This window comes from Capra hircus, chromosome 6 (assembly GCF_001704415.2).
Source record: "Capra hircus breed San Clemente chromosome 6, ASM170441v1, whole genome shotgun sequence".
Classification (NCBI taxonomy): domain Eukaryota; kingdom Metazoa; phylum Chordata; class Mammalia; order Artiodactyla; family Bovidae; genus Capra; species Capra hircus.
This window is the reverse complement of record NC_030813.1, coordinates 35,016,925-35,026,707: the sequence shown is the minus strand read 5'-3', so window position 1 is coordinate 35,026,707 and position 9,783 is coordinate 35,016,925. Positions and strand designations below refer to the sequence as shown.

At 41.7% G+C, this 9,783-nt stretch overlaps 1 protein-coding gene across 3 annotated transcripts in view; it reads left to right on the top strand.

The window, feature by feature from the left end:
• CCSER1 (coiled-coil serine rich protein 1) overlaps positions 2,025–9,783 on the top strand; it is a 1,465,340-nt gene continuing 1,457,581 nt past the window's right edge. For 2 of the 3 annotated variants that reach the window (XM_018049307.1, XM_013964534.2), the window contains exon 1: positions 2,025–2,318. The gene's annotated coding sequence lies outside the window, so the exon portion shown is untranslated. Of the gene's footprint in view, positions 2,319–2,544; positions 2,727–9,783 lie in introns of those variants that run through there. The other variant, XM_018049308.1, reaches the window with a different exon arrangement.

The following is a 9,783-nucleotide window of genomic DNA, read 5'->3' as shown; positions in this document are numbered from 1 at the left end:
AGTGAACTCCGGGAGTTGGTGATAGACAGGGAGGCCTGGCGTGCTGCGATTCATGGGGTCGCAAAGAGTCGGACACAACTGAGTGACTAAACTGAACTGAACTGAACACACATTAAATGTCAGTGACCTTTGTTAGTATATCTGTTTAACAGTGCTTGATCAAAGGAGCGCTCACGCCCTGGATTTTTATGTTATTGATGTATTTGTCTATTGGCCCCAACTTTGCTGCCCTTTCTTGATTAAATGCTTAAGCCACTTTTAATGGATTCTAAACTCTTTGTATGAGATGTGGGAGAATTAGGGAAAAAGAAAATTGATGGTAAAGGTAAAATAAATGGAGAATATATTATGAGCCAGCACATTCCGAAAACCCAAGGATATAGCAATGGCCATGTTGTTGTTGGTTAGTCACTAATTCATGTCAGACTCTTTGATACCCATGGACTGTAGCCTGGCAGGCGCCTCTGCCCATGCTCATAGCTACTGATAAAGAGAGAAGATTTAATACCCGAGTTGTCAAACATAGCCTTCTAGATGCTCTTAAGTTCCTTGTGGCATGTTTATGAGAAAGTTTCCCACAGCTGTCACCCCAAAGCGAGGTTGTCCCCATATCAAAATATACATCGACCACTAATACTCATTCAAAAAGTACAATTTGCTTTTACACTCAATATATCCACATTTCACAAGTCAGAGTGTGACCAAATTATTTATAATGTGTGCGTGTACACACACACACACACTCTTGAAAGAAGCATAGATTGCTTGATTCTTGGAAGCAGTTTGCCAATACAGTAGAGCACCAGATCACAAAATCATGTAATCTGAGCAGGAGTCTAGTTAGAGTGTCAGGTGTACAAACAACACTGGGAATGTATTTGCTATCTAGAAATAGTCCTACAAGCGACCAGAATTGGCTAAAATAAAAAAATGTTTCCAACACACACACACACACACACACACACACACACACACACACAGAGTTAAATGCAGTCCCTCTGCTGTATTGCCTGCTAAAGACATAAATATACAGGAGTGGAGATAAAGAGGGATGAATGGAGAGTTCAGGACTCAGGGCAAATCTAAAAGGAAATGAGGCAGTGCAATAGGAGAGAGGATCAAGGGAAAATAAATTAGGTAAGCAACAGCATCATGCATCAGAAGTCTTCTCCATCACTAAACTGGCAAAATTTCTCCAGAGGGCCATCAGTCAAATGATGTCAAAATGGTAACTGGTTCTGTTTGTAATCCCCATGTTGTTGAGGACCATCTGTGTAACAACACAAGTTCCATTCCAGGTCACAGTCCCAGTGCTTTCATTATCCTACAGAAGAGTTGATGACTGTAAATATTTGCTGGGAGGTATCATGGGCTTAGAGTAAGGAAGTCAGGTTTCTTTCCTTGCTGTCTTTGAGGGAGAGACGTGTCAGAATGTGAATAGGCTGGGTGAGAAGGAAAAGAGGAGGAAGAACCTCACAATTTCTTCCTTGAAAGCGGAAAGAGAAAGAAGATTACATCGGTGGTTTGGAGAGAAAATGTACAGTGCATTTTCACTATTAACGCGTCCTCTTTGCAGAGCTTCAGATTTCCTCCCTTCCCCAGTTTTGACCTGCCAGTGCACTTGGACTTTTTGCATGCACGAAGATGGGCTAAGAAGAAAGCCAAGTCAGCATGGTCTGATACGGCTACCCCTAAAACGAAAACTCAGCAACCGGCCAGCAGTGGGTGTGCGCGCGTTAATGCGTGAGTATGCATGCGTGGTAACCCGCGGACGCAGTTGGCCGGGCGCCGCCCTCGGAGCCCCCGCCCCCACCCCCACGGCCCTGGTCTAACCCCTCCCCCCAACCCCGACCTTATAAAGGCAGCGCTCGCCGCCGCCCTCCTCACAGTCTGGGAGCGCGGCCTGCCAGAGAGGTGGGTCCCTCGTCCCCCACTCAGTCACACTCCGCGCACTCACACACTTGGAAGCACCTCCCCACGTCCCTCCCCTGCCCTCCTCTTGCTCTGCTCTTCTCTCTCTCACCACAAATAGTCGCCGACCGACTGCCAATCCGCCTCTCTCTCCCTCTCCACAACATGACTGACTGGGAAGCGGTGGCTCAGGCAGAGCAGCTCTGCTGGCGCGGGCAGGAGGAGCAGGAGGATTATTAAATAACGCAGCTCTACTCTGTACAACTGGGAGTAGAGAGAAGGAGCCCAACATCCGAGAAGGGGAGGGAGGGCAGAGGAGGGGGACCGGGAAAGACAGTCCCGTGCCCCGAAGACATAAATCCCCGAGTGCCCGGGAGGAGCCTAACAAGCGGCGCGGAGCCCTCAAGGTAGTAACGCCCCCAGTGCCCCCGCACCCGGCGGGTCGCGCTTCGCGTCGCCGCGACACTGGGGTCGGCCCCGGGCGGACGCGGGGAGGACCGCCCGGCAGGTGACGGCGCCGTGCCCTGGCCGCCCCGGGGCAGCCCCCGCCCAGGCCCGGGGCGCCGGCCGTGAGCCAGGCGTGTGCGGCGTGGAGACCTGGCCTGGCGGGCGGGGTGGAAGGGAGGCGGAAGGGCTCGCTCGCCGCGGGCCCGCGACTCCGCGCGCTGCGTGGCCTTTTCCTCCGCGCCCCTGAGCGCTCGGATCACCGCGGCCGCGGCCGCCGCTCCGGGGCGGTGAGGAGCGCGGCCGGTCGAGGAGGCAAGAGTTGGAGCAGCTCGGGGCCGCTCCCCTCCTTCGCCACTCTCGTCCCGCAGGTAGGGGCGTCCGGGCAGCGCTGGCCCCGGGGACTGCAGGAGCCGGGGCGGGGGCGGTGGCGGAGAGGGGGAAGGGGGAAGGGGGAAGGGGAAAGGGGGCGGGGAGCCCGGGGCTCCCGGTGGAGCCGCAGTGCCGGAACCTGGATGGCCCCTTGCCTTCGCCCTCTCGTCCTCCGGCGCTGGCTTCCTGGATTGGAGGCGAGACCCTCCCCAGCGGCGGCACGAACAGCAGCGACTTAGTGTGAACAAATTGCTTTGTGGTGGCGCATCCAGGGCTCTAGGGAGGGGTGTGTTTGTGTGTGTGTGTGTTTTCGCGCTCTGGACTAATCAAAGCGTTGGTTCACCTGGAGAGAAAATCAGTCCCGAGCTGAAACCGCAGGTGTCCCCTTGCTCCGCCTCCCCCCACCTTTTGGGTTGTGTCCCGGGGACTCGTACACGCAGTGCTGTCAGGGGCAGGGTTGCGCGATGGGGTGATGGAGGGATTTGTGAATGGTGCTGCTCTGCGCGTGGAGGCTGAGTCTTGCTGATGTAAAGGAGGAGGGATCCAGAGTGAGAAGAAAGGCTATTTATGGCAAAGAGTTGTGAAATTTCTCGGGGTTTCCTTCCGTGTTTCCTGAGCTTCTCTGTCTCCCTCTCTTCCTCTATCTCAATTCCCCTCTCCCATCTGTCCCCTCTTCTTTCTCAGAATTAGAAGCAATTCTGCTTTCCATTCCATCCCCACCCCCTTTCTCGTGGGACCTTGAATATGAGATGAAGGAAGTCAGAAAATCACTTGCCATTTTACAGGTAGAAAAAACATGCTTTTCACAAGTTACTGATCCTTTGCCTTTTATGTTTGTGTGTACTTATCACGTCTCTTGCTTCTTCAGGCCACCAATAATACTTACAGTCAAAACATCTACTTGGTTTGAACTGCTTTCATTTCTAGTATCTTTACAGTTGAGCACCTTCCCACTGATATCGAACACATTTATACGCCTAAGAAAGGCTGTTAACATAATGTGCACACATTTTACCATAAAGCTGGTTTTATTAAAAGCCTTGGGGAAGAAAGAGAAGCAGACAGCTAGGTGCTTTTGTATTGATTATTGCTGATTAGAATTAAAACTAGCTATTAAGAAAAGACCTAAAATACTTTTAGTCTAGTCCACAACACAATTTGTTTCGGTTTCTTTTCCTGTTTGCTTTATAACAGACAAAAATTCCAGACCTAACGTGAAGCTTAGAGAGGTGCCTTAGAACAGTGTATACCAACTGCGTTTTAGCAAATTTATGTTTGTTCTATGAAAAATCTATATTTTCATAGAACCATTTACTGGGTTGTAACTGATATAGGATAGTGTCCTTATTATTTTGAATTTGGGTGTCTCTAAGCAGCTGTCAAGCACAATGTTTTTAAAACATTGAAATTCTATGTTGTAACAACCAGTTCAATAATTTCATGGAGAAGAAAGAAAACTGACCAACTTACTGTCAAAGTGATTTGTTTTCATTTAGTATTAATTAAGGAGCTCCTTTTTTGATCAAAACATGCCAACTGTTGATGTTTTCTTCCAGTGTGAAAGTAGCTTTCCTTAGTAGTTCTGTTTGTTTTCGAGACAAAGCAGAGTTAAGGATTTATTTTGATTTGATTAGATTTGTATTGGTTTAAAATACATTTTTAACACTGGAGCATGTGTAGTTTTATATATTACATTAAAACATGAACTGAGCGCCCTGGCTCTGAGGGTTGTTAACTTTCTTGAATCATTGGAATGGGGAATTTAAAAATGTACTTGATGGGCTATATTATTGTAGTCATTAAAGTCATGGATATGACTATGAATATTTTTTGACACCATCAGAGAATCAGCAACTGTTTATTATTTTAATGATGTATTTTTATACTATAGAATGTTGATTTACGTTGTCGTGAAGTTGAAAATGAAAAAAAATATATAGATGTGGCCTCCTTATTGCATTTTATTATGCAACATAGTATTCATAGTAAAGAGCCTGTCATGTGCAAGGTACTATCTAGGTATTATGGAGGAATGTAAGACTTCTTTGCCTCCTGCCCTTCAGGAGCTTACTCTCCAGTTGGGGAAAGTCAATGTTCATGCTTGAACAGTTAACAAACCTTGACAATAAGAGATTGCATGTCTAATGAAGACTGCAGGAGTTCAGAGCATGACAATAACATTTCATACTGAATTTTGTCTGAAAAGGCTTCTGGGGTAGGTAAGACTTCCTTGGTTTTGATCTTAACGGATAAATAGGATTAGTGACTTGTGGATAAGAATATAAAATGTAAAATGCAAGTCTCCTTAAATTGTAGAAAAGAGCAAAAGAGATGAGAAAGATACGTTTGTTTGAAACAGCTTTTGATATTGCAGAGTGGTTGAATTTGTTGTGCAGAGTGCAGAGTGAGTCCGTTTTTGATGGACAACATTCTGTACACTGTGCTTTTGGAATTAGTTGTAAATATTTCTGTGCCTAAGCAGACAAGTTTTTTATCTTGCTTTTCAGTGAAAAATACACTCTCTATATACTAGAAAAATACATAAGTAGAGAATGCTTACCCTAAATATTTAAATATACCATGACACACTAAAGTGTTGAATTTTGGAATGTACAGGAAGTGAAGTGTTCAAGTTATGTCCTTAAATCAACTCTCCTTATATTTGGTCTAAAGAAAAGAGTATGAGATATGTAAAAGAACAACTGTATAAATAATGAGCAGTCATTGAATGCTGAATATTCATATAAAATGTATAACTTATTAACATATTTTCCATCATATTTTGTTTTAAAGTTGTTAGAATGCATTTGCATAATAGTTAATCTATCCTTACATTATTTTCATGAATATATAGCTATGATGTAGGCCCTGTGGAAACAATTTTAAGAGTTTTAACAGTTTAAAAAATGTTGTAACTATCTTTTGGTAAGTATATTGTATTACTAGTAAGATTGTGCTCTGTTTATAAGAGTGTGCGTTTTTAACTTACTTATGTGTTCTTTGTATATATATTTGTTTTTATACAAACACAAAACTGTTTAGAATGCATTCCTCCATTTTAAGAACACAGGAGGTAAGATCAGAATTGACATTGAGCCTGTCTAATCAATATGACACTCCAGAAGTATTTTATGGTGATAGTAAGGAAATAGTACAAATATTAGGTATGACTTTCAGTAAATAACAGAATAGAATTACTTTCAGCTTAGTTGAATTAAAAGGCATATATATATATATTTTGTTGACAGTGAATAGATAAGTCATCACAGAAATGAAAATCCTGTTAAATCACCAATTTCTATTCATGCAGGAATGGGGTGATTTCCAATGTGGTCAAAGTACAGACCAGCATATCTGTTAATTGGTCTCTTTTGAGTTTGGTTTTGGACAATATGTCACAGGTGTGTCACTTTGATAATGTAATCTCTCCCATTGTATGACTGACAGCTTTTGCATGATTTCCCTACTGGATAGTGACAAAATCTATTTGCTGTATATTGAGGACATATGCTTTTATCAGCAATATAATCTTCACTATGTGAGAGTGTCATTTAACAAAAAAACATGAAGTCTGCTGTGGGAGAAGCAGAGAGAAAAGATGAGGAGATTGATGAAAGACACTAACAAAGGAAACATACTTCAAAAGGTAGCTTAAGTTAAATATAATATAAAAATGTAAAGCTGACCAGTTTAAGCTGGTACAGCAGTTGATACAGTATCAGGATATTGTTATCAGTTCTTACTTTAAATGACTGTATGTCATTTTAAGCTATTTTCATGGCTAAACAAAATGGCAAAAAAAAAAAAAGTGGTACTTGAAAATGTTTACTAGGGTATGTGGTATTATATTACAATTAAAAGAAGTTCTGCTTGGACCTTTGACAGATTATTGTTTGGCCAAATTCCTGGCTCTATATTTAGACTAACTTAAAAATATACTTTTTGTTTTTAATTATTTACACTGTAATAACAATTTTAAAATTTTGATTAAACTTATTACAATTCTTGAACACTGTAGCTGTGTTCTGATACTAAATAAAATCTAAAGGTCATTTATAAAGTAACATTCTGTTAGCTAATGGCAAATTCTTAACCTAGAGTGGTAATTCTCAAAATGTGGTTGCCTGGACAATAGCATGAGTGAACTTGTTAAAATGCAATTCCATTAAATGATTGAATCGGAAACTCTGCATTGGGGTTTCCTGTGTGATTGTTGGGCTTCCCGGGTGGCGTTAGTTGTAAAGAACCCGCCTGCCAACGCAGGGGACATAAGAGACACAGGTTCAATCCCTGGGTTGGGACTATCCCCTGGAGATGGGCAGCCTAACCCACTGCGGTATTCTTGCCTGGAGAATCCCATGGACAGAGGAGCCTGGCAGGCTGTGGTCCATAGTGTCTCAAAGAGTCGACATGAATGAAACGACTAAGCCTGCACACACGTGTGATTCTTACACACTCTAAAGTTTGAGAACCACCAAGAGTATTTCATAGTGAAATTTGAAGGCCATGTCTTCCACCTCTTTCATATCTAAATACTTTCCTCAACTGGTAAAGATAACTATGCTTTAAATGTTTAGACCTAGAAAGTATTGTACTCTCCATCAGAAGAATTTCATCTTAATTGAGTTTTTTTCTTTTTAAAAAAACTTAAATGACTTTGTAACTCCTCGTTGTTGATTAGGGAAGCAGTACATCAGTGTAGAATTTAACGGGACAATAATGAGCTCAGGCTGACCTTATTGGTAGTCATTTATAAAGCAAAAAATATGCACAGTGTACAAAGGTTGACTGTCTTTAGTTTTGTTGACTCTTATGTGATATTTTTGGTCTTGGCATTTATAATCATTTTCTCTGTATAAGATTACAGTTATTTTAGCTGCACAATAATAGCTTCACAAGTGTGAAATGTTCTCTCAAATGTTCTTACTGCTGAAAGAATTTTAGATTACATCTGTACGTCTTTCAAGATAACGATAATGCGTTCAAATCCTATATCTCTCTTAGTATCCTTCTCCCTTTCTTCTTCCTCCATCCTGGCCCCCATGCCCAGGACTCCCCCACCCCTGCCTTTAAGATACAAGCTCAGTCAGCCCTTCCTAAAGGAAATCTTCCTTGGCCTTCTTTGCTGCATCAGTGTCCCTTATATATATTGTTTTAGTTCCATGTTCTTCCTTATGGTACTCATTGCAATTTAATTTTATGTGTATTTGTGTGTTTGGTTCAGTATCATCAAGAATTAACAATGGCCAACACATAAATATTGAATAATTGTATGCCTTCATTCTAAGGATATTTTATGTTTTTCCAAAGACTGACCCTTTAAAAAGTATTTTAAAATAAAGGGAGTCCCTAGACTATATGAAAATATGGGTGGTGTTTTTCTTTCTCTTTTGCAAATGATGAGGTGTTTGTTAACAACAACAGCAATGACTATCATGTGCTGAACGCTTCTTCCATGACACTTATATTTGTTATGCCATGCAGTTCTCCTAACATTATAAAATTTTGTGCGTATTTTAGAGATGAGGAAAGTGAGGCTCTGTTCTGTGAGCTGCCAAACTACTTATACCAAATATTCATACTTTATTATAATAGCTATAAATTATGAAATCAGTAGATAGAAGGTGTGGAGTGTATTCAGTCCTTATTCCTGTTTTAACTCTGGGCCCAGCAATAGCTATTCATTATTCACCCTGTTGCTCCTGTCTTCCGTGATGGCTATTGTTGCTTCTTGGGTGATTGCAATAAGTGATGGAGAACTTATAAGGCTGATATTCCCATCTTTTTATTACTCTTTTCAGTACTGATATATTTTGCCCTCAGTGCCATAATTCTTTTACCCCAACTAGTCAAAATCTCCCAAATTATTAGTAGAAATTTAAGATGTAACCAAGTATAGTTTTAAGAATGAGTGCCTATATGTGGAGAATGGTCAAACATTAGATATTCTCCATATTTGGAAATATACAGCATATTTTTTGGCAAGGTACACACAGAGATTTCAGTACTTTGCTCAAGCAAAACTGATATTTCGGGCAGCCTGTTAATTCAACTTGTCTCCCAAGAGAAAAAAAAGTTACCTATCAGTTTAATTTCTTTTGACTTTTAATCTTCAACTTATTTACTTAAATATGGCTTTAATCAGTGTTCACATGTTTGAAGCAAAAGAAATATTTTGAAGTATTTATGCATTATGATTCTGTAGAAGTCCATGGTCAGCATTACATTTGCTTTTTCTGAAGCTCTCTACTAGACTAATGGACAAAGTTATATATTTCATAATGTGTTTAAGTCAGTCAATAACATGGATAAAAATAGATGCATAATTAAGGCCTGTTTTGTAGCTTTTTGTCAGAATCTTGTTCCTGCCACTGGAATTGTTTACCAGAGCCCTCAGCCATGCCCCTGATTTATGAACAATCCTTCTATGTAGTGGAAAGCTTGGCATCTAGTCCGAGACCTTAGGACTTAATATCAAGCCACCCTTGATGTCCAGCTCTAATGTTATAGCATATTTCTAGTAATGCTTCTTTCTTATAACTGAAACTGATTTCTCACTTAATATTTCCCCCTGCATCTTGGTAACTTACTCAGTGTCACCATTTCTCATAGCATTTGAGTACAGACTTTCTTTGACAGAGCCTTCTTTATTTCTTAAGGACTGGGTTTATGCTTGTGAAACCACTTCATTTCCTGAGCTCTTTCATCTGCCAGCAGACTCTCCCCTGCCTTGTCCCCAGTAACTACTTTCCTGGACTTTTAAAACTTTGCAACTCTGAGAGGTATGCTTCATTCCCACTACCCACTCTTGGACCTTCATGGTGCCAGCCTCTTATGGCATATTGTTGTTGTTCTGTTGCTAAGTCATGTCCAACTCTCTGTGACCCCATGGATGCAGCATGCCAGGTTCCTCTGTCCTTCACTGTCTCCCAGAGTGGTCCTGTTTCATGCCCATTGAGTTGGTGATGCTATCTAACCATCTCATCCTCTGCCACCTCCTTCTCCTTTTGCCTTCAGTCTTTCTGAGCATCAGGGTCTTTTTCAATGAGTTGGCTC